The sequence below is a fragment of the Odontesthes bonariensis genome, chromosome 8, assembly GCF_027942865.1.
Source record: "Odontesthes bonariensis isolate fOdoBon6 chromosome 8, fOdoBon6.hap1, whole genome shotgun sequence".
NCBI lineage: Eukaryota > Metazoa > Chordata > Actinopteri > Atheriniformes > Atherinopsidae > Odontesthes > Odontesthes bonariensis.
The window spans coordinates 25,170,802-25,194,575 of record NC_134513.1 but is presented as its reverse complement, the minus strand read 5'-3'; the positions used below and the strand labels follow the sequence as shown (position 1 = coordinate 25,194,575).

General features: G+C 42.7%; 16 non-coding genes across 16 annotated transcripts; all 16 read left to right on the top strand.

The window, feature by feature from the left end:
• Nucleotides 1-3,376: 3,376 nt before the first annotated feature.
• Nucleotides 3,377-3,449, top strand: trnav-cac (transfer RNA valine (anticodon CAC)). Its single transcript has one exon. It is a non-coding gene; the product is annotated as a tRNA-Val (tRNA).
• An 870-nt stretch (nucleotides 3,450-4,319) lies between these two features.
• trnav-cac (transfer RNA valine (anticodon CAC)) lies at nucleotides 4,320-4,392 on the top strand. The gene has a single exon. It is a non-coding gene; the product is annotated as a tRNA-Val (tRNA).
• An 867-nt stretch (nucleotides 4,393-5,259) lies between these two features.
• On the top strand, nucleotides 5,260-5,332 carry trnav-cac (transfer RNA valine (anticodon CAC)). The gene has a single exon. It is a non-coding gene; the product is annotated as a tRNA-Val (tRNA).
• An 870-nt stretch (nucleotides 5,333-6,202) lies between these two features.
• On the top strand, nucleotides 6,203-6,275 carry trnav-cac (transfer RNA valine (anticodon CAC)). The gene has a single exon. It is a non-coding gene; the product is annotated as a tRNA-Val (tRNA).
• An 872-nt stretch (nucleotides 6,276-7,147) lies between these two features.
• On the top strand, nucleotides 7,148-7,220 carry trnav-cac (transfer RNA valine (anticodon CAC)). Its single transcript has one exon. It is a non-coding gene; the product is annotated as a tRNA-Val (tRNA).
• An 865-nt stretch (nucleotides 7,221-8,085) lies between these two features.
• Nucleotides 8,086-8,158, top strand: trnav-cac (transfer RNA valine (anticodon CAC)). The gene has a single exon. It is a non-coding gene; the product is annotated as a tRNA-Val (tRNA).
• An 870-nt stretch (nucleotides 8,159-9,028) lies between these two features.
• trnav-cac (transfer RNA valine (anticodon CAC)) lies at nucleotides 9,029-9,101 on the top strand. The gene has a single exon. It is a non-coding gene; the product is annotated as a tRNA-Val (tRNA).
• An 872-nt stretch (nucleotides 9,102-9,973) lies between these two features.
• trnav-cac (transfer RNA valine (anticodon CAC)) lies at nucleotides 9,974-10,046 on the top strand. Its single transcript has one exon. It is a non-coding gene; the product is annotated as a tRNA-Val (tRNA).
• An 868-nt stretch (nucleotides 10,047-10,914) lies between these two features.
• trnav-cac (transfer RNA valine (anticodon CAC)) lies at nucleotides 10,915-10,987 on the top strand. Its single transcript has one exon. It is a non-coding gene; the product is annotated as a tRNA-Val (tRNA).
• Nucleotides 10,988-15,133: 4,146 nt separating this feature from the next.
• Nucleotides 15,134-15,206, top strand: trnav-cac (transfer RNA valine (anticodon CAC)). Its single transcript has one exon. It is a non-coding gene; the product is annotated as a tRNA-Val (tRNA).
• Nucleotides 15,207-16,075: 869 nt separating this feature from the next.
• Nucleotides 16,076-16,148, top strand: trnav-cac (transfer RNA valine (anticodon CAC)). Its single transcript has one exon. It is a non-coding gene; the product is annotated as a tRNA-Val (tRNA).
• Nucleotides 16,149-19,982: 3,834 nt separating this feature from the next.
• trnal-uag (transfer RNA leucine (anticodon UAG)) lies at nucleotides 19,983-20,064 on the top strand. The gene has a single exon. It is a non-coding gene; the product is annotated as a tRNA-Leu (tRNA).
• Nucleotides 20,065-21,082: 1,018 nt separating this feature from the next.
• Nucleotides 21,083-21,154, top strand: trnam-cau (transfer RNA methionine (anticodon CAU)). Its single transcript has one exon. It is a non-coding gene; the product is annotated as a tRNA-Met (tRNA).
• A 268-nt stretch (nucleotides 21,155-21,422) lies between these two features.
• On the top strand, nucleotides 21,423-21,504 carry trnal-uag (transfer RNA leucine (anticodon UAG)). Its single transcript has one exon. It is a non-coding gene; the product is annotated as a tRNA-Leu (tRNA).
• Nucleotides 21,505-22,522: 1,018 nt separating this feature from the next.
• On the top strand, nucleotides 22,523-22,594 carry trnam-cau (transfer RNA methionine (anticodon CAU)). Its single transcript has one exon. It is a non-coding gene; the product is annotated as a tRNA-Met (tRNA).
• A 268-nt stretch (nucleotides 22,595-22,862) lies between these two features.
• On the top strand, nucleotides 22,863-22,944 carry trnal-uag (transfer RNA leucine (anticodon UAG)). The gene has a single exon. It is a non-coding gene; the product is annotated as a tRNA-Leu (tRNA).
• The last annotated feature ends 830 nt before the right edge of the window (nucleotides 22,945-23,774 follow it).

The window sequence follows — 23,774 nt, the reverse complement described above, 5'->3', positions numbered from 1 at the left end:
GTTGTGAACATTTTAGCCTTAGATGAAAGCAATTGTGCGCATCTGGAGAATGAATCCAAGCAAGCACAAGTTTCACGCTTTAGACTTCTCTCTTATTTCAGGGAGAAATAGAAAGATTCCTGAGTAAGAGTGAGTGTGTCATAGCCCTGCAAGAAAAACAGTTGATAGATGACTAAATAAGGGTCTGTCAGGGCATTGGTGGTATAGTGGAGAGAATAGCTGCTTGCCATCCCAGGGCCAGCCATGTATAGGTGTAGAACTGTGACAGCCAATGAAATTCATGCATTTTTTTCAGTCCTGCATATAATTAATGTCATTATGTAGTTCATAACCCTGCAGGTTCGAATCCCGTCAGGAGCACTCTATGTTGGAAAATCACAGTTTTATTGCAACTGCAACTTACATGGTTGTACCCACTGTCATAATGTTATGAGGGTCAAGAACCCTTTTGGGCTTCATTTATTGAGACAGTGCTTGATTTATTGATTCATTTGTTCATTCCTATCTATACTTGTTTTTTTCCCTTTTGCAAAACCACTTGGCTCGTAAGAGTATCAACATGAAGGAGACCACACACAGTTGTTCAAATGAACCAGTACATGTTTATTTAAAGAATAAGAGACAAATCAGTAATGTGACAGTGTACTGTGTATCACTACTGCAAAGATGTGGTGCAAGCAGCAACGCAGGGAGCACAGAGCTGGCCAGGTCACACCTCCTCCTGTAGGTTTAAAAATGAACACACAACAAACACAGGGAGAACAAAGCTGGACAGGTTATACCTCAACCTGTCAGTTTAGAAATAGACAGTGTTATATTTTTCCATTCTACCTTTATCTTAAAGCTTTCTATGCTTTTGCTGAAAATCCTGTGTGTTCTTTTATGAATAAGAGTCTGGGAGTGTGACATCCATTTCTCGCATCTAATAAGCTAATTTACCTAATAATATATCAGTGTCTTACAGTAAATATAGCATACAGAGCTCTGTGTTTGATCATCTTGCCTTCACCAACAAAAAGGCTGTCAATTTGGAGGATCAGAACTGTACTACTCTTCCACAAAACAGGTGTTTATACTAACACAGTTTTCATATCTAATCAAAAGTCATTGTGCGTGCGCTCGTCCAGGCCCTCTATCTTGTCCTTGACTCTCCATAGCTCCCCCTCGCCTCGGCTTTGGTTCTCATATCAGCCACCTACAGAAAACATAAACTCACATATACCCACACACATAAAAAAGAAAAAGAGACAAAGAGCATATACAACACGCATCCTTCCAGTGATCTGAGACAGCGACACACTTTAACACACTTTAACACTGACATTCAAGTTTGTACAATAAGGGTCATATTAACAACTCCTTCCCACCATCCACCTGTAGATATACAGTATGTATCTATTATTCTTATGATCCCAAGACTGTGTTTCCTTTACCTAAAGGAAATAGTTACATCATTTGAATCAACACAGGGAACACAGAGCTGGCCAGGTCACACATCCACCTGTAGGTTTAGAAATGGACAGACAATAAACAACACAGGGAGCACAGAGCTGGCTGTAGGTTTAGAAAGAGAGAGACAACAAACAAAGATAAAGTGCTACAACACTGTTTGTACCAGAGCCCCGTCAGCCAGAACACTTTGCAAACATTGTGCTCTCAGTCTTCTGTTACCGCCTCCTACGACGTGGACATGGGGTTGGATTTTAGGAGGCAAACATTTTGGAACTATGTACAACTATTTACAAAGAAATATCAAATATTTTATATAATATATATTATATTATATATGTGTGTATATATATTATATATATGTATATATTATATATGTGTGTGTGTATATATATACACACACACACATATACACCCTTATGTCTACATATGCCTACACATTTGCATAGCCCCTACTCATATACACTCATTTATATACTCTTATACTAAATTCTATTATACAACCTACACTGTTTTAAATAATAAAAAATAACCTGATATCACACACGATCACAAAACACAGGTGCATAAACACAGAATAACAACAAACGATGTCCGCATTTTACACTACTTCAAAGGGAGACAAAATATGCTCATCGTGCACACCAAAGCTACGGCAAGATCAAAGTACCACATGTATTAAAATCATCATCTACTGCACATAAATTGTCATTTCAATCCAGTTGTTTTAAAGCAGCCAAAGACACAGCTAGTGATGCGTTGAACTTTAAGACAGCCTCTACATTACAGTCGTCTTTGATATAATAGTTTGACACACAACACGCCCAATGGAGACGGTACTTGCATGTACCGGACAGCTTTGTAAAGTTATACCATCATAAAACACACATTTTGACTTGTTGGCGTTATTTACTTACCTCAGTAATTAATCCGATGATGATGATGCTAGTGCTAGTGGCAGCAGCAGCCTGGCGACCCGGTTAACTATGGCCGTTTCCCAACTAATACTTTGTAATAAGAGATGTATAACAGACATACAACACATACATATATAACATTTGTAGAAATGAAATACTGTTATGACTAGCAATACCGTGTAACAAATTTCCGCGATCTCTGTTGCTAGTGGTATCTCTCTTCACTCTGGTCTGCCTCTTTCTGGCTAGCAACTGCCGTACTCTATTCTGATTGGCTAACCAAACGAGTCTACCTGTAAATGCGCCAAAATTTCCCCAGAGGCCAAAGAGTGCAATGCATCCGTGGTGTAAGAACTTCCATTGAAAATGAATGAGAAAAGTTAAGAGAGTGCCAACACTGACAGATGGATTCTAACCTTTGACCAGCGAAGGTACAGAATGTGTTGCTTGACTGTCGTGCCAATGCTGAGAATACAAACTGTAAGAGTATCAATGAAAAATCTACAAAAAAAAACAGGTTGCTAAAACCCTTTCATTGTCAAGCATTTGCATGACTGAGAGCGTAAATTGACAGTGGAAGGGGTTCCATGGTGTAAAGGTCAGCACTCTGTACTCTGAATCCAGTGATCCAAGTTCAAATCTCAGTGGAACCTTCAGGTGTGTGCTTTCAGGGGTGCTGTCATGGATGCTTTCTGGAAAGAAGATGAGTTTAGTAGGCTAGTCAGTTGTCAAGTGACACCTGAGTGCACAATTGATCAGTTCCAGCTGAGAGGCTCTGTGGTATGTGTCGTCTCACCTATATGTTGCTAGTTGAATCTTTTTTGGATTCTTCTTGCATATTCATTTGCGATGCTTCTATTTTTCCATGCTCTCCCAGAGGAGTGTGTTACAATCCCACTTCTGACTGTGTTTGTAGCGACTCCACAATCTCTTTCCGCTAGCAACAAAATTTGGGAAAACTTACCTCATTGTTTGTTTTTCCGGAACGATAGTTAATGGGCATGGTGCAAGTTTCCGTAGTGTGGAGGTTATCACGTTCGCCTCACACGCGAAAGGTCCTCAGTTCGAAACTGGGCGGAAACATTATTTGCTCCTCCTTTATTTATTTCATCCTTGTTTGAAGATGTATGACTGCACGTTACTGATAGCAACATCAACATATTCATAATTATGGATAGGAGGGGAGCCTCATCTGCTATTCTTGACATGTAAAGTCAATTTTTGAAGGTTTTTAAGAGATTCTCTGAGGCTAAAGTGTGAAACGGACTTTGGCGAACCCCAAGCTGCTGAGCAAAAATGGCAACCTTGCCGTCAAGGAATCGAACCCTGTTCCTCCGCTTGACAGGTGGATTCTAACCTTTGACCAGCGAAGGTACAGAATGTGTTGTTTGACTGTCGTGCCAATGCTGAGAATACAAACTCTAAGAGTATCAATGAAAAATCTACAAAAAAAAATAACAGGTTGCTAAAACCCTTTCATTGTCAAGCATTTGCATGACTGAGAGCGTAAATTGACTGTGGAAGGGGTTCCATGGTGTAAAAGTCAGCACTCTGGACTCTGAATCCAGTGATCCGAGTTCAAATCTCAGTGGAACCTTCAGGTGTGTGCTTTCAGGGGTGCTGTCATGGATGCTTTCTGGAAAGAAGATGAGTTGAGTAGGCTAGTCAGTTGTCAAGTGACACCTGAGTGCACGATTGATCAGTTCCAGCTGAGAGGCTCTGTGGTATGTGACGTCTCACCTATATGTTGCTAGTTGAATCTTTTTTGGATTCTTGTTGCATATTCATTTGCGATGCTTCTATTTTTCCATGCTCTCCCAGAGGAGTGTGTTACAATCCCACTTCTGACTCTGTTTGTAGCGACTCCACAATCTCTTTCCGCTACCAACAAAATTTGGGAAAACTTACCTCATTGTTTGTTTTCCGGAACGATAGTTAGTAGACATGGTGCCAGTTTCCGTAGTGTAGTGGTGATCACGTTCGCCTCACACGCGAAAGGTCTTCAGTTCGAAACTGGGCGGAAACATTATTTGTTCCTCCTTTATTTATTTCATCCTTGTTTGAAGATGTATGACTGCACGTTACTGATAGCAACATAAACATAATCATAATTATGGATAGGAGGGGAGCCTCATCTGCTATTCTTGACATGTAAAGTCAATTTTTGAAGGTTTTTAAGAGATTCTCTGAGGCTAAAGTGTGAAACGGACTTTGGCGAACCCCAAGCTGCTGAGCAAAAATGGCAACCTTGCCGTCAAGGAATCGAACCCTGTTCCTCCGCTTGACAGGTGGATTCTAACCTTTGACCAGCGAAGGTACAGAATGTGTTGCTTGACTGTCGTGCCAATGCTGAGAATACAAACTCTAAGAGTATCAATGAAAAATCTACAAAAAAAAATAACAGGTTGCTAAAACCCTTTCATTGTCAAGCATTTGCATGACTGAGAGCGTAAATTGACTGTGGAAGGGGTTCCATGGTGTAAAAGTCAGCACTCTGGACTCTGAATCCAGTGATCCGAGTTCAAATCTCAGTGGAACCTTCAGGTGTGTGCTTTCAGGGGTGCTGTCATGGATGCTTTCTGGAAAGAAGATGAGTTGAGTAGGCTAGTCAGTTGTCAAGTGACACCTACGTGCACGATTGATCAATTCCAGCTGAGAGGCTCTGTGGTACGTCACGTCTCACCTCTGTGTTGCTAGTTGAATCTTTTTTGGATTCTTCTTGCATATTCATTTGCGATGCTTCTATTTTTCCATGCTCTCCCAGAGGAGTGTGTTACAATCCCACTTCTGACTCTGTAGCGACTCCACAATCTCTTTCCGCTAGCAACAAAATTTGGGAAAACTTACCTCATTGTTTGGTTTTCAGGAACGATAGTTAATGGGCATGGTGCCAGTTTCCGTAGTGTAGTGGTTATCACGTTCGCCTCACACGCGAAAGGTCCTCAGTTCGAAACTGTGCGGAAACATTATTTGCTCCTCCTTTATTTATTTCATCCTTGTTTGAAGATGTATGACTGCACGTTACTGATAGGAACATCAACATATTCATAATTATGGATAGGAGGGGAGCCTCATCTGCTATTCTTGACATGTAAAGTCAATTTTTGAAGGTTTTTAAGAGATTCTCTGAGGCTAAAGTGTGAAACGGACTTTGGCGAACCCCAAGCTGCTGAGCAAAAATGGTAACCTTGCCGTCAAGGAATCGAACCCTGTTCCTCCGCTTGACAGGTGGATTCTAACCTTTGACCAGCGAAGGTACAGAATGTGTTGTTTGACTGTCGTGCCAATGCTGAGAATACAAACTCTAAGAGTATCAATGAAAAATCTACAAAAAAAAATAACAGGTTGCTAAAACCCTTTCATTGTCAAGCATTTGCATGACTGAGAGCGTAAATTGACTGTGGAAGGGGTTCCATGGTGTAAAAGTCAGCACTCTGGACTCTGAATCCAGTGGTCCAAGTTCAAATCTCAGTGGAACCTTCAGGTGTGTGCTTTCAGGGGTGCTGTCATGGATGCTTTCTGGAAAGAAGATGAGTTGAGTAGGCTAGTCAGTTGTCAAGTGACACCTGAGTGCACGATTGATCAGTTCCAGCTGAGAGGCTCTGTGGTATGTGACGTCTCACCTATATGTTGCTAGTTGAATCTTTTTTGGATTCTTCTTGCATATTCATTTGCGATGCTTCTATTTTTCCATGCTCTCCCAGAGGAGTGTGTTACAATCCCACTTCTGACTCTGTTTGTAGCGACTCCACAATCTCTTTCCGCTAGCAACAAAATTTGGGAAAACTTACCTCATTGTTTGGTTTCCGGAACGATATTTAATGGGCATGGTGCCAGTTTCCGTAGTGTAGTGGTGATCACGTTCGCCTCACACGCGAAAGGTCCTCAGTTCGAAACTGGGCGGAAACATTATTTGCTCCTCCTTTATTTATTTCATCCTTGTTTGAAGATGTATTATGACTGCACGTTACTGATAGCAACATCAACATATTCATAATTATGGATAGGAGGGGAGCCTCATCTGCTATTCTTGACATGTAAAGTCAATTTTTGAAGGTTTTTAAGAGATTCTCTGAGGCTAAAGTGTGAAACGGACTTTGGCGAACCCCAAGCTGCTGAGCAAAAATGGCAACCTTGCCGTCAAGGAATCGAACCCTGTTCCTCCGCTTGACAGGTGGATTCTAACCTTTGACCAGCGAAGGTACAGAATGTGTTGTTTGACTGTCGTGCCAATGCTGAGAATACAAACTATAAGACTATAAATGAAAAATCTACAAAAAAATAACAGGTTGCTAAAACCCTTTCATTGTCAAGCATTTGCATGACTGAGAGCGTAAATTGACTGTGGAAGGGGTTCCATGGTGTAAAGGTCAGCACTCTGGACTCTGAATCCAGTGATCCAAGTTCAAATCTCGGTGGAACCTTCAGGTGTGTGCTTTCAGGGGTGCTGTCATGGATGCGTTCTGGAAAGAAAATGAGTTGAGTAGGCTAGTCAGTTGTCAAGTGACACCAGAGTGCACGATTGATCAGTTCCAGCTGAGAGGCTCTGTGGTATGTGATGTCTCGCCTATATGTTACTAGTTGAATCTTTTTTGGATTCTTCTTGCATATTCATTTGCGATGCTTCTATTTTTCCATGCTCTCCCAGAGGAGTGTGTTACAATCCCACTTATGACTCTGTTTGTAGCGACTCCACAATCTCTTTCCGCTAGCAACAAAATTTGGGAAAACTTACCTCATTGTTTGGTTTTCCGGAACGATAGTTAATGGGCATGGTGCAAGTTTCCGTAGTGTGGTGGTTATCACGTTCGCCTCACACGCGAAAGGTCCTCAGTTCGAAACTGGGCGGAAACATTATTTGCTCCTCCTTTATTTATTTCATCCTTGTTTGAAGATGTATGACTGCACGTTACTGATAGCAACATCAACATATTCATAATTATGGATAGGAGGGGAGCCTCATCTGCTATTCTTGACATGTAAAGTCAATTTTTGAAGGTTTTTAAGAGATTCTCTGAGGCTAAAGTGTGAAACGGACTTTGGCGAACCCCAAGCTGCTGAGCAAAAATGGCAACCTTGCCGTCAAGGAATCGAACCCTGTTCCTCCGCTTGACAGGTGGATTCTAACCTTTGACCAGCGAAGGTACAGAATGTGTTGTTTGACTGTCGTGCCAATGCTGAGAATACAAACTGTAAGAGTATCAATGAAAAGTCTACAAAAAAATAACAGGTTGCTAAAACCCTTTCATTGTCAAGCATTTGCATGACTGAGAGCGTAAATTGACTGTGGAAGGGGTTCCATGGTGTAAAGGTCAGCACTCTGGACTCTGAATCCAGTGATTTGAGTTCAAATCTCAGTGGAACCTTCAGGTGTGTGCTTTCAGGGGTGCTGTCATGGATGCTTTCTGGAAAGAAGATGAGTTGAGTAGGCTAGTCAGTTGTCAAGTGACACCTGAGTGCACGATTGATCAGTTCCAGCTGAGAGGCTCTGTGGTATGTGACGTCTCACCTCTGTGTTGCTAGTTGAATCTTTTTTGGATTCTTCTTGCATATTCATTTGCGATGCTTCTATTTTTCCATGCTCTCCCAGAGGAGTGTGTTACAATCCCACTTCTGACTCTGTAGCGACTCCACAATCTCTTTCCGCTAGCAACAAAATTTGGGAAAACTTACCTCATTGTTTGGTTTTCAGGAACGATAGTTAATGGGCATGGTGCCAGTTTCCGTAGTGTAGTGGTTATCACGTTCGCCTCACACGCGAAAGGTCCTCAGTTCGAAACTGTGCGGAAACATTATTTGCTCCTCCTTTATTTATTTCATCCTTGTTTGAAGATGTATGACTGCACGTTACTGATAGGAACATCAACATATTCATAATTATGGATAGGAGGGGAGCCTCATCTGCTATTCTTGACATGTAAAGTCAATTTTTGAAGGTTTTTAAGAGATTCTCTGAGGCTAAAGTGTGAAACGGACTTTGGCGAACCCCAAGCTGCTGAGCAAAAATGGTAACCTTGCCGTCAAGGAATCGAACCCTGTTCCTCCGCTTGACAGGTGGATTCTAACCTTTGACCAGCGAAGGTACAGAATGTGTTGTTTGACTGTCGTGCCAATGCTGAGAATACAAACTCTAAGAGTATCAATGAAAAATCTACAAAAAAAAATAACAGGTTGCTAAAACCCTTTCATTGTCAAGCATTTGCATGACTGAGAGCGTAAATTGACTGTGGAAGGGGTTCCATGGTGTAAAAGTCAGCACTCTGGACTCTGAATCCAGTGGTCCAAGTTCAAATCTCAGTGGAACCTTCAGGTGTGTGCTTTCAGGGGTGCTGTCATGGATGCTTTCTGGAAAGAAGATGAGTTGAGTAGGCTAGTCAGTTGTCAAGTGACACCTGAGTGCACGATTGATCAGTTCCAGCTGAGAGGCTCTGTGGTATGTGACGTCTCACCTATATGTTGCTAGTTGAATCTTTTTTGGATTCTTCTTGCATATTCATTTGCGATGCTTCTATTTTTCCATGCTCTCCCAGAGGAGTGTGTTACAATCCCACTTCTGACTCTGTTTGTAGCGACTCCACAATCTCTTTCCGCTACCAACAAAATTTGGGAAAACTTACCTCATTGTTTGGTTTCCGGAACGATATTTAATGGGCATGGTGCCAGTTTCCGTAGTGTAGTGGTGATCACGTTCGCCTCACACGCGAAAGGTCCTCAGTTCGAAACTGGGCGGAAACATTATTTGCTCCTCCTTTATTTATTTCATCCTTGTTTGAAGATGTATTATGACTGCACGTTACTGATAGCAACATCAACATATTCATAATTATGGATAGGAGGGGAGCCTCATCTGCTATTCTTGACATGTAAAGTCAATTTTTGAAGGTTTTTAAGAGATTCTCTGAGGCTAAAGTGTGAAACGGACTTTGGCGAACCCCAAGCTGCTGAGCAAAAATGGCAACCTTGCCGTCAAGGAATCGAACCCTGTTCCTCCGCTTGACAGGTGGATTCTAACCTTTGACCAGCGAAGGTACAGAATGTGTTGTTTGACTGTCGTGCCAATGCTGAGAATACAAACTATAAGACTATAAATGAAAAATCTACAAAAAAATAACAGGTTGCTAAAACCCTTTCATTGTCAAGCATTTGCATGACTGAGAGCGTAAATTGACTGTGGAAGGGGTTCCATGGTGTAAAGGTCAGCACTCTGGACTCTGAATCCAGTGATCCAAGTTCAAATCTCGGTGGAACCTTCAGGTGTGTGCTTTCAGGGGTGCTGTCATGGATGCGTTCTGGAAAGAAAATGAGTTGAGTAGGCTAGTCAGTTGTCAAGTGACACCAGAGTGCACGATTGATCAGTTCCAGCTGAGAGGCTCTGTGGTATGTGATGTCTCGCCTATATGTTACTAGTTGAATCTTTTTTGGATTCTTCTTGCATATTCATTTGCGATGCTTCTATTTTTCCATGCTCTCCCAGAGGAGTGTGTTACAATCCCACTTATGACTCTGTTTGTAGCGACTCCACAATCTCTTTCCGCTAGCAACAAAATTTGGGAAAACTTACCTCATTGTTTGGTTTTCCGGAACGATAGTTAATGGGCATGGTGCAAGTTTCCGTAGTGTGGTGGTTATCATGTTCGCCTCACACGCGAAAGGTCCTCAGTTCGAAACTGGGCGGAAACATTATTTGCTCCTCCTTTATTTATTTCATCCTTGTTTGAAGATGTATGACTGCACGTTACTGATAGCAACATCAACATATTCATAATTATGGATAGGAGGGGAGCCTCATCTGCTATTCTTGACATGTAAAGTCAATTTTTGAAGGTTTTTAAGAGATTCTCTGAGGCTAAAGTGTGAAACGGACTTTGGCGAACCCCAAGCTGCTGAGCAAAAATGGCAACCTTGCCGTCAAGGAATCGAACCCTGTTCCTCCGCTTGACAGGTGGATTCTAACCTTTGACCAGCGAAGGTACAGAATGTGTTGTTTGACTGTCGTGCCAATGCTGAGAATACAAACTGTAAGAGTATCAATGAAAAGTCTACAAAAAAATAACAGGTTGCTAAAACCCTTTCATTGTCAAGCATTTGCATGACTGAGAGCGTAAATTGACTGTGGAAGGGGTTCCATGGTGTAAAGGTCAGCACTCTGGACTCTGAATCCAGTGATTTGAGTTCAAATCTCAGTGGAACCTTCAGGTGTGTGCTTTCAGGGGTGCTGTCATGGATGCTTTCTGGAAAGAAGATGAGTTGAGTAGGCTAGTCAGTTGTCAAGTGACACCTGAGTGCACGATTGATCAGTTCCAGCTGAGAGGCTCTGTGGTATGTGACGTCTCACCTATATGTTGCTAGTTGAATCTTTTTTGGATTCTTCTTGCATATTCATTTGCGATGCTTCTATTTTTCCTTGCTCCCTCAGAGGAGTGTGTTACAATCCCACTTCTGACTCTGTTTGTAGCGACTCCACAATCTCTTTCCGCTAGCAACAAAATTTGGGAAAACTTACCTCATTGTTTGGTTTCCGGAACGATAGTTAAAGGGCATGGTGCCAGTTTCCGTAGTGTAGTGGTTATCACGTTCGCCTCACACGCGAAAGGTCCTCAGTTCGAAACTGGGCGGAAACATTATTTGCTCCTCCTTTATTTATTTCATCCTTGTTTGAAGATGTATGACTGCACGTTACTGATAGCAACATCAACATATTCATAATTATGGATAGGAGGGGAGCCTCATCTGCTATTCTTGACATGTAAAGTCAATTTTTGAAGGTTTTTAAGAGATTCTCTGAGGCTAAAGTGTGAAACGGACTTTGGCGAACCCCAAGCTGCTGAGCAAAAATGGCAACCTTGCCGTCAAGGAATCGAACCCTGTTCCTCCGCTTGACAGGTGGATTCTAACCTTTGACCAGCGAAGGTACAGAATGTGTTGCTTGACTGTCGTGCCAATGCTGAGAATACAAACTATAAGACTTTAATGAAAAATCTACAAAAAAATAACAGGTTGCTAAAACCCTTTCATTGTCAAGCATTTGCATGACTGAGAGCGTAAATTGACTGTGGAAGGGGTTCCATGGTGTAAAGGTCAGCACTCTGGACTCTGAATTCAGTGATCCGAGTTCAAATCTCAGTGGAACCTTCAGGTGTGTGCTTTCAGGGGTGCTGTCATGGATGCTTTCTGGAAAGAAGATGAGTTGAGTAGAGATGCTTAACTCGAATCTTTTGGGTGATCCGGGCTGATCGGATCATTTCAAGGAGGTGATTCGAGTTATACGGATCACTTGAATCACTTGAGTCACTTATTAAAAAAAAAAAAAAAAAAACCTTTCTGCCGTTAAGTGGCTATGTACCTCGCCTTTTTTTTTTGTCCCATTTATCAATTCATTTTGATAAATCAAAGAGCAGCCTACGGCTACAAGTTCACTCATTTATTTTTGTCAAGTAATAATTCAATGCCATTTTATCTGAAAGCCAGACATGAAATGATTATCTTTCAACGACTGTACAAGATGCATGAAGCCACGCTAACCGAGCCTGTAGCGAGCTACAGAGGCTTCAGCAGACGGGTTGACGACGACAATCCTTGCTGCCGGCAGAATCGAAACTTAAAAAGATCCGAGTTGGCAGTGATCCGCTACTTGCCCGTCTGACCGCTGAATCGCTGGCTCTGAGTGACTCAGCGGGTCAGACGGGCAAGTAGCGGATCACTGCCAACTCGGATCTTTTTAAGTTTCGATTCTGCCGCGTGACTCGACTGGCCGTGAGTCACCCAGAGCCGGCATGATTCGCCCGACTCAGCTCAGGCACCCGCTTTCACATAGAGCCGAGTGCGCCGCGACCCGCGACTCGCAAAGTGATCCGTTCGAGCAGTACGAGTCAGCGGGGATCCGTCCCGTCCGGACGGATCGCAAGTCAGGACGGATCAGTAGGGGGCATGGCTCACTTAACCAACAACAAACGGGCTCGTGACAAACGGGGCGGGACTAGCTAGCTAGCACCCAACTACACCAGTTCTAACATGATTATTACAATTCTTCCTCTTTATTTTTTTATTATTTATCACACAAATACCAGTCTGTGAAAACTACCAGTCTGTGATTGATTGGTGGCGTGGCTCATTTATACAACTAGGAGTTGCGAGCGAGCAGAGCCGAATGCGCCGCGACCCGCGACTCGCAGAGTGATCCGTTCGAGCAGTACGAGTCAGCGGGGATCCGTCCCGTCCGGACGGATCGCAAATCAGGACGGATCAGTAGAGGGCATGGCTCACTTAACCAACAACAAACGGGCTCGTGACAAACGGGGCGGGAGTTAGGTTTCGTTTTACTCAGTGTGTGCCTGTGACTGTGTGTTCGTGACTGAACTAGAAGGCAACTAAAGAGGGATATATATATATATATATATATATATTCCGGTTTCATCATTTCTCTCACGACAAAGGTGCAAGAGCGCTGTAACTGCCATTTGTTGACATAATGAAATGCCGTCTGGCTCAACTTGGGCGGATCAAATGCATGCCACCATCCGGTCTGCCCGGGTGACGTATTTATCCGGGTTGAAAACCGGATAACCCGGATTTTGTTACAGCTCTAGAGTTGAGTAGGCTAGTCAGTTGTCAAGTGACACCTGAGTGCACGATTGATCAGTTCCAGCTGAGAGGCTCTGTGGTATGTGACGTCTCACCTATATGTTGCTAGTTGAATCTTTTTTGGATTCTTCTTGCATATTCATTTGCGATGCTTCTATTTTTCCATGCTCTCCCAGAGGAGTGTGTTACAATCCCACTTCTGACTCTGTTTATAGCGACTCCACAATCTCTTTCCGCCAGCAACAAAATTTGGGAAAACTTACCTCATTGTTTGGTTTTCCGGAACGATAGTAAATGGGCATGGTGCAAGTTTCAGTAGTGTGGTGGTTATCACGTTCTCCTCACACGCGAAAGGTCCTCAGTTCGAAACTGGGCGGAAACATTATTTGCTCCTCCTTTATTTATTTCATCCTTGTTTGAGGATGTATGACTGCACGTTACTGATAGCAACATCAACATATTCATAATTATGGATAGGAGGGGAGCCTCATCTGCTATTCTTGACATGTAAAGTCAATTTTTGAAGGTTTTTAAGAGATTCTCTGAGGCTAAAGTGTGAAACGGACTTTGGCGAACCCCAAGCTGCTGAACCAAAATGGCAACCTTGCCGTCAAGGAATCGAACCCTGTTCCTCCGCTTGACAGATGGATTCTAACCTTTGACCAGCGAAGGTACAGAATGTGTTGTTTGACTGTCGTGCCAATGCTGAGAATACAAACTATGACTATAAATGAAAAATCTACAAAAAAATAACAGGTTGCTAAAACCCTTTCATTGTCAAGCATTTGCATGACTGAGAGCGTAAATTGACTGTGGAAGGGGTTCCATTGTGTAAAAGTCAGCAGTCTGGACTCTGAATCCAGTGATCCGAGTTCAAATCTCGGTGGAACCTTCAGGTGTGTGCTTTCAGGGGTGCTGTCATGGATGCGTTCTGGAAAGAAAATGAGTTGAGTAGGCTAGTCAGTTGTCAAGTGACACCTACGTGCACGATTGATCAGTTCCAGCTGAGAGGCTCTGTGGTATGTGATGTCTCGCCTATATGTTACTAGTTGAATCTTTTTTGGATTCTTCTTGCATATTCATTTGCGATGCTTCTATTTTTCCATGCTCTCCCAGAGGAGTGTGTTACAATCCCACTTCTGACTCTGTTTGTAGCGACTCCACAATCTCTTTCCGCTACCAACAAAATTTGGGAAAACTTACCTCATTGTTTGGTTTTCCGGAACGATAGTTAATGGGCATCGTGCAAGTTTCAGTAGTGTGGTGGTTATCACGTTCGCTTCACACGCGAAAGGTCCTCAGTTCGAAACTGGGTGGAAACATTATTTGCTCCTCCTTTATTTATTTCATCCTTGTTTGAAGATGTATGACTGCACGTTACTGATAGCAACATCAACATATTCATAATTATGGATAGGAGGGGAGCCTCATCTGCTATTCTTGACATGTAAAGTCAATTTTTGAAGGTTTTTAAGAGATTCTCTGAGGCTAAAGTGTGAAACGGACTTTGGCGAACCCCAAGCTGCTGAGCAAAAATGGCAACCTTGCCGTCAAGGAATCGAACCCTGTTCCTCCGCTTGACAGGTGGATTCTAACCTTTGACCAGCGAAGGTACAGAATGTGTTGTTTGACTGTCGTGCCAATGCTGAGAATACAAACTGTAAGAGTATCAATGAAAAATTGACAAAAAAATAACAGGTTGCTAAAACCCTTTCATTGTCAAGCATTTGCATGACTGAGAGCGTAAATTGACTGTGGAAGGGGTTCCATGGTGTAAAGGTCAGCACTCTGGACCCTGAATCCAGTGATCTGAGTTTAAATCTCAGTGGAACCTTCAGGTGTGTGCTTTCAGGGGTGCTGTCGTGGATGCTTTCTGGAAAGAAGATGAGTTGAGTAGGCTAGTCAGTTGTCAAGTGACACCTGAGTGCACGATTGATCAGTTCCAGCTGAGAGGCTCTGTGGTATGTGACGTCTCACCTATATGTTGCTAGTTGAATCTTTTTTGGATTCTTCTTGCATATTCATTTGCGATGCTTCTATTTTTCCATGCTCTCCCAGAGGAGTGTGTTACAATCCCACTTCTGACTCTGTGGCGACTCCACAATCTCTTTCCGCTAGCAACAAAATTTGGGAAACCTTACCTCATTGTTTGGTTTCCGGAACGATAGTTAATATACATGGTGCAAGTTTCCGTAGTGTGGTGGTTATCACATTCGCCTCACACGCGAAAGGTCCTCAGTTCGAAACTGGGCGGAAACATTATTTGCTCCTCCTTTATTTATTTCATCCTTGTTTGAAGATGTATGACTGCACGTTACTGATAGCAACATCAACATATTCATAATTATGGATAGGAGGGGAGCCTCATCTGCTATTCTTGACATGTAAAGTCAATTTTTGAAGGTTTTTAAGAGATTCTCTGAGGCTAAAGTGTGAAACGGACTTTGGCGAACCCCAAGCTGCTGAGCAAAAATGGCAACCTTGCCGTCAAGGAATCGAACCCTGTTCCTCCGCTTGACAGGTGGATTCTAACCTTTGACCAGCGAAGGTACAGAATGTGTTGTTTGACTGTCGTGCCAATGCTGAGAATACAAACTGTAAGAGTATCAATGAAAAATCGACAAAAAAATAACAGGTTGCTAAAACCCTTTCATTGTCAAGCATTTGCATGACTGAGAGCGTAAATTGACTGTGGAAGGGGTTCCATGGTGTAAAGGTCAGCACTCTGTACTCTGAATCCAGTGATCCAAGTTCAAATCTCAGTGGAACCTTCAGGTGTGTGCTTTCAGGGGTGCTGTCATGGATGCTTTCTGGAAAGAAGGTGAGTTGAGTAGGCTAGTCAGTTGTCAAGTGACACCTGAGTGCACGATTGATCAATTCCAGCTGAGAGGCTCTGTGGTATGTGACGTCTCACCTATATGTTGCTAGTTGAATCTTTTTTGGATTCTTCTTGCATATTCATTTGCGATGCTTCTATTTTTCCATGCTCTCCCAGAGGAGTGTGTTACAATCCCACTTCTGACTCTGTTTGTAGCGACTCCACATTCTCTTTCCGCTAGCAACAAAATTTGGGAAAACTTACCTCATTGTTTGGTTTTCCGGAACGATAGTTAATGGGCATGGTGCCAGTTTCCGTAGTGTAATGGTTATCACGTTCGCCTCACACGCGAAAGGTCCTCAGTTCGAAACTGGGCGGAAACATTATTTGCTCCTCCTTTATTTATTTCATCCTTGTTTGAAGATGTATGACTGCACGTTACTGATAGCAACATCAACATATTCATAATTATGGATAGGAGGGGAGCCTCATCTGCTATTCTTGACATGTAAAGTCAAATTTTGAAGGTTTTTAAGAGATTCTCTGAGGCTAAAGTGTGAAACGGACTTTGGCGAACCCCAAGCTGCTGAGCAAAAATGGCAACCTTGCCGTCAAGGAATCGAACCCTGTTCCTCCGCTTGACAGGTGGATTCTAACCTTTGACCAGCGAAGGTACAGAATGTGTTGTTTGACTGTCGTGCCAATGCTGAGAATACAAACTGTAAGAGTATCAATGAAAAATTGACAAAAAAATAACAGGTTGCTAAAACCCTTTCATTGTCAAGCATTTGCATGACTGAGAGCGTAAATTGACTGTGGAAGGGGTTCCATGGTGTAAAAGTCAGCACTCTGGACTCTGAATCCAGTGATCCGAGTTCAAATCTCAGTGGAACCTTCAGGTGTGTGCTTTCAGGGGTGCTGTCATGGATGCTTTCTGGAAAGAAGATGAGTTGAGTAGGCTAGTCAGTTGTCAAGTGACACCTGAGTGCACAATTGATCAGTTCCAGCTGAGAGGCTCTGTGGTATGTGACGTCTCACCTATATGTTGCTAGTTGAATCTTTTTTGGATTTGGGATCAAATAAGGGTCAGAAAGATTTTGTACTTGTACAATGATGTTCACATGTGTAATAAAGTATTGAAGTTGTAAAAATATTTTGTGTCTATGTAAAAACATTTTGTGCATGTGTAACAAAGTTTTGAAGTTGTAAAAATAGTGTGTGTATGTGTAACAAAGTTTTGAAGTTGTAAAAATAGTTTGTGTATGCGTAACAAAGTTTTGAAGTTGTAAAAACATTTTGTGCATGTGTAACAAAGTTTTGAAGTTGTAAAAACATTTTGTGTATGTGTAACAAAGTTTTGAAGTCGTAAAAATAGTTTGTGTATATGTAACAAAGTTTTGAAGTTGTAAAAATATTTTGTGTATGTGTAACAAAGTTATGAAGTTGTAAAAACATTTTGTGCATGTGTAACAAAGTTTTGAAGTTGTAAAAATAGTTTGTGAATGTGTAACAAAGTTTTGAAGTTGTAAAAACATTTTGTGCATGTGTAAAACTAAATCCGACGGACACACAAATTTTCCACCTTCAAGTACGACCCTGAAGTTACAAGTTTACAAAACTCAAGTTACGAGTACGAATTTTGACCCTGTTTTGACGCCTGAGTGAATAGCCAATCAGCACGTTGCTTACTGACTTGCCAATCAACCCGGTGCCCACCCACGCGCCAACCAACCATCCAATCAAGGAGCAGCAATTTCTGCCGGCCGGGATCTGAGCGCCAACGACACTCAGTGGGCACACGTTGGTACTGATGGAGGAAAAACAGGATGGAGTCAAACACTTCTGCTCAGGTAAGTTAATTAAAGATATCTGCAATTTTACGAATTAGCAAAAGTTTCTCAATGTCGTCATATAAGCGGTCATATAGGCCTAACGTGAAATGACAGGTGTCGTGCCAAAAGTTGATTGCTGCCAGAAATTGATTTCCGGTACGCGGGAGCGCGCACAGTCTGTTCAATTTGAAAAGCGTAGCTCAGTGTTTCGATGTTTCCCTCCTCCACTCACCACACCTGATTCAAATGATCAGCTCGCCATCAAACTCAGCAGTGGCCTGATAAGGAGCCATTCATTTGAATCAGGTGTGTTGGAGCAGGGAACATAAAACATGCAGGGCAGTGGGTCCCGAGGACCGGAATGAAGAAACGCTGGTATAACGCAGCGCCTTAGACCGCTTGGCAATCCTGACCGCTGAAAGGTATATTTGATGATACTGTCGGCAGGCCCAGGCATCATTCCAGCGAATATGTGGGTCTGCGTTGTGTTGGTGTTGAAGGGGAATATTGACGAGGCATGCAGCTTCATGGAAGATTCTCCTTCTGAGTGATGGGACTGTGATAGCAATTTTCCTGCACCTTGAAACGGGACACGGAAATCTTATTTCACTTCTTGGCGATAGTTGTCTTTTCATCTGACGACTGTGTCCACTACACAGAAATTCATCGTTAGTGTAATGGACAGTATCTCAGCCTGTCACGTGGAAAGTGATGATTGTTTTGATACCCTCACCCATCTTCGGCCTAAATGTCAATATCCCCCTTCAAATAGCCTAACATGAGGCCAGGTTGCTTCGGTCAAAAACCCTTTCCCGTTTACTATGGTGTTAAGTGCAAACCAAGACCTTATAATCAACAATGTGCCTTTTGCTAATGATTCTGTCCTGCCCAAAGCACTGTAGAAGGTTGTGACAACACAGCTTGTTGAGCTGTGGTCAGAAGATTCTCATGCAACAAGTGTCTTGGCTGTTGTTTAAGAGGGTTCTTGAGGAAAACAAATAGTAGGCATAGCATTTGGAAGCAAGAACTCTTCGGAGGTAAAGCGGCTGCAATAATCTTTAAACTAGATGATGCAGTGCCAGAATAGCAATACGACATGGTATTGCTAAGCAAGGAGTAAACTTGGGTTGTCTTCCCAGTGAAAATAGTTCCTAGGAGAATTCTGCAATATCAGAAGTGGGATTTGAACCCATGCCTCCAGGGGACACTGCGACCTGAACGCAGGGCCTTAGACAGCTCGGCCATCCTGACTACTAGAAGGAATATTTGACGATACTGTCGGCGGGCCAAGGCATCATTCCAGCGAATATGTGGGTCTGCGTTGTGTTGGTGTTGACGGGGAACATTGACGAGGCATGCAGCATCATGGAAGACTCTCCTTCTGAGTGATGGGACTGTGATAGCAATTTTCCTGCACCTTGAAACGGGACACGGAACTCTTATTTCACTTCTTGGCGATAGTTGTCTTTTGATCTGACGATTGTATCCTCCAAACAGAAATTCCTCGTTAGTATAATGGACAGTATCTACGCCTGTCACGTGGAAGATGGGGGTTCGATTCCCAGACGGGGAGGGCTTGGTTTTTTGTCAGCTGCCTGCCACCAAGTGATGATTTTTTTGATACTCTCACCCATCTTCGGTCTAAATGTCAAAAGCCCCCTTCAAATAGCCTAACATGAGGCCAGGTTGCTTCGGTCAAAAGCCCTTTCCCGTTTACTATGGTGTTAAGTGCAAACCAAGACCTTATAATCAACAATATGCCTTTTGCTAATGATTCTGTCCTGCACAAAGCACTGTAGAAGGTTGTCACAACACAGCTTGTTGAGCCGAGTGGTCGAAGGCGCTGGATTTAGGCTCCAGTCTCTTTTGAGGCGTGGGTTCAAATCCCACCACTGCCAATATGGCTGCTTTCTTGGTGGCAGTTTCACAATCAAAAGTACAAATCAGTTTAAAAAAACATTGCCATGAAGAAGATGGAACTCACAGGAAATCATACACATCTGCTGGTCCTTTGGTGAGGTAACCCATATGTAAAGTCCACTTCCACTTTCATCCTGTGAAGACGCCATTGAAAGTACTGCGGTGACTGCTAATGTTGTGATGGTAACTTGGAGTTTCCTAGATTTCAAAAGCCTTAACATGGAAGCTGAGTTGCACAGCGCTTGTTCCGAGGTGCTTTAAATCCTCAAATGTATCTCCCAACACAATTTCCTGTTTTACGCCTACAGACTAAAATGCAAAAGCAGAGTGGCGCAGCGGAAGTGTGCTGGGCCCATAACCCAGAGGTCGATGGATCAAAACCATCCTCTGCTAGTCGATCATCTTGTTGAGTTCCACCAGTTTATACTCTTCTCTTCCTATGCTCTCTTCTGTAAAGACATCTTTGGTAGTGTGGCCGAGTGGTCTAAGGCGCTGGATTTAGGCTCCACTCTCTGTGGAGGCGTGGGTTCAAATCCCACCACTGCCAATGTGGCTGCTTTCTTGGTGGCAGTTTCACAATCAAAAGTACAAAACAGTTTAAAAAAAACATCGCCATGAAGAAGATGGAACTCACAGGAAATCATACACATGTGCTGGTCCTTTGGGGAGGTAACCCATATGTCAAGTCCACTTCCACTTTCATCCTCTGATAAGGTTCAAACATGAATCCCAAATCTTTTTAGGTGCCCCTTTCAGTCTTAATGTGTGACGACAGAAAGAAAGCTCATTTTACCCAGTCTAACCTGTTACTGACATTTTGAAGAACTTCAGTTTCTTCTACTGCCAGAGATAAAGGGGACCTTGGTCAGAAATAATTTTTATATGTGGAACTACAGAGAGTCCTTAATAAAGCTTATACGTTAATGTCACACACAACTAAAGAGTCCCTTCAGGGCCACAGAATAAACAGTGAAACAGCACATGCAAAAAAAATGGATGTTACCACTGTGACATTGGCAGCTGGCTGGCAAGCTATCTTTTCCAAGGCTCATGTTTGTTTTTGGCCGTTACTCTTTGGGGTTTTGTAAATGCAGGTCATGGATATGGCTGAGGACAGCGAGATGCTATGCGTGGTCAGTCAGTAGGTCTAACATTTGTACACTATGACTCCGAGGGCAAACCATTAATTCTGCACTGTTTAAAGCCTTGATGCAATGAATCCTAAGAAAATCATCCCAGTGGAGATGTAATGTTGGGGATACTAGCCATAGAGACCAAAGTCATTTGAAGTAGCAGATTTTAAACTTCTGTATATCTACTAATGAGGTGGCCTGTTAACATAGTGGTGTAAAGGGATTGAACTGAAAACGGCCTGAAGACGCCATTGAAAGTACTGCGGTGACTGCTAATGTTGTGATGGTAACTTGGAGGTTCCTAGATTTCCAAAACCTTAACCAAGACACATGGAAGCTGAGTTGCACAGCGCTTGTTCCGAGGTCCTTTAAATCCTCAAATGTATCATCCAACACAATTTCCTGTCTTACGTCTACAGACTGAGATGCAAAAGCAGAGTGGCGCAGCGGAAGCGTGCTGGGCCCATAACCCAGAGGTCGATGGATCAAAACCATCCTCTGCTAGTCGATCATCTTGTTGAGTTCCACCAGTTTATACTCTTCTCTTCCTATGCTCTCTTCTGTAAAGATTTCATGGCGTTAGATGAAGAGCACAAGAAATATCTATGGGTGTTGCGCAGTGGCAAGACCACAACTGGTACTCATCAGTTGTTATTCTGAGTTAGAAAAGTTTCATCTTACAGGGTCTACTGACAACTGTTGATTACAATCATTCAGTTCAGTCCAACTTTTAAAGGTGATGTTCCCTTGTAGTTGGCTCAAAGATATCTTTTGTAGTGTGGCCGAGTGGTCTAAGGCGCTGGATTTAGGCTCCACTCTCTGTGGAGGCGTGGGTTCAAATCCCACCACTGCCAATGTGGCTGCTTTCTTGGTGGCAGTTTCACAATCAAAAGTACAAAACAGTTTAAAAAAAACATCGCCATGAAGAAGATGGAACTCACAGGAAATCATACACATGTGCTGGTCCTTTGGGGAGGTAACCCATATGTCAAGTCCACTTCCACTTTCATCCTCTGATAAGGTTCAAACATGAATCCCAAATCTTTTTAGGTGCCCCTTTCAGTCTTAATGTGTGACGACAGAAAGAAAGCTCATTTTACCCAGTCTAACCTGTTACTGACATTTTGAAGAACTTCAGTTTCTTCTACTGCCAGAGATAAAGGGGACCTTGGTCAGAAATAATTTTTATATGTGGAACTACAGAGAGTCCTTAATAAAGCTTATACGTTAATGTCACACACAACTAAAGAGTCCCTTCAGGGTCACAGAATAAACAGTGAAACAGCACATGCAAAAAAAATGGATGTTACCACTGTGACATTGGCAGCTGGCTGGCAAGCTATCTTTTCCAAGGCTCATGTTTGTTTTTGGCCGTTACTCTTTGGGGTTTTGTAAATGCAGGTCATGGATATGGCTGAGGACAGCGAGATGCTATGCGTGGTCAGTCAGTAGGTCTAACATTTGTACACTATGACTCCGAGGGCAAACCATTAATTCTGCACTGTTTAAAGCCTTGATGCAATGAATCCTAAGAAAATCATCCCAGTGGAGATGTAATGTTGGGGATACTAGCCATAGAGACCAAAGTCATTTGAAGTAGCACATTTTAAACTTCTGTATATCTACTAATGAGGTGGCCTGTTAACATAGTGGTGTAAAGGGATTGAACTGAAAACGGCCTGAAGACGCCATTGAAAGTACTGCGGTGACTGCTAATGTTGTGATGGTAACTTGGAGGTTCCTAGATTTCCAAAACCTTAACCAAGACACATGGAAGCTGAGTTGCACAGCGCTTGTTCCGAGGTGCTTTAAATCCTCAAATGTATCATCCAACACAATTTCCTGTCTTACGTCTACAGACTGAGATGCAAAAGCAGAGTGGCGCAGCGGAAGCGTGCTGGGCCCATAACCCAGAGGTCGATGGATCGAAACCATCCTCTGCTAGTCGATCATCTTGTTGAGTTCCACCAGTTTATACTCTTCTCTTCCTATGCTCTCTTCTGTAAAGATTTCATGGCGTTAGATGAAGAGCACAAGAAATATCTATGGGTGTTGCACAGTGGCAAGACTACAACTGGTACTCATCAGTTGTTATTCTGAGTTAGAAAAGTTTCATCTTACAGGGTCTACTGACAACTGTTGATTACAATCCTTCAGTTCAGTCCAACTTTTAAAGGTGATGTTCCCTTGTAGTTGGCTCAAAGATATCTTTTGTAGTGTGGCCGAGTGGTCTAAGGCGCTGGATTTAGGCTCCACTCTCTGTGGAGGCGTGGGTTCAAATCCCACCACTGCCAATGTGGCTGCTTTCTTGGTGGCAGTTTCACAATCAAAAGTACAAAACAGTTTAAAAAAAACATCGCCATGAAGAAGATGGAACTCACAGGAAATCATACACATGTGCTGGTCCTTTGGGGAGGTAACCCATATGTCAAGTCCACTTCCACTTTCATCCTCTGATAAGGTTCAAACATGAATCCCAAATCTTTTTAGGTGCCCCTTTCAGTCTTAATGTGTGACGACAGAAAGAAAGCTCATTTTACCCAGTCTAACCTGTTACTGACATTTTGAAGAACTTCAGTTTCTTCTACTGCCAGAGATACAGGGGACCTTGGTCAGAAATAATTTTTATATGTGGAACTACAGAGAGTCCTTAATAAAGCTTATACGTTAATGTCACACACAACTAAAGAGTCCCTTCAGGGTCACAGAATAAACAGTGAAACAGCACATGCAAAAAAAATGGATGTTACCACTGTGTAATTGGCAGCTGGCTGGCAAGCTATCTTTTCCAAGGCTCATGTTTGTTTTTGGCCGTTACTCTTTGGGGTTTTGTAAATGCAGGTCATGGATATGGCTGAGGACAGCGAGATGCTATGCGTGGTCAGTCAGTAGGTCTAACATTTGTACACTATGACTCCGAGGGCAAACCATTAATTCTGCACTGTTTAAAGCCTTGATGCAATGAATCCTAAGAAAATCATCCCAGTGGAGATGTAATGTTGGGGATACTAGCCATAGAGACCAAAGTCATTTGAAGTAGCACATTTTAAACTTCTGTATATCTACTAATGAGGTGGCCTGTTAACATAGTGGTGTAAAGGGATTGAACTGAAAACGGCCTGAA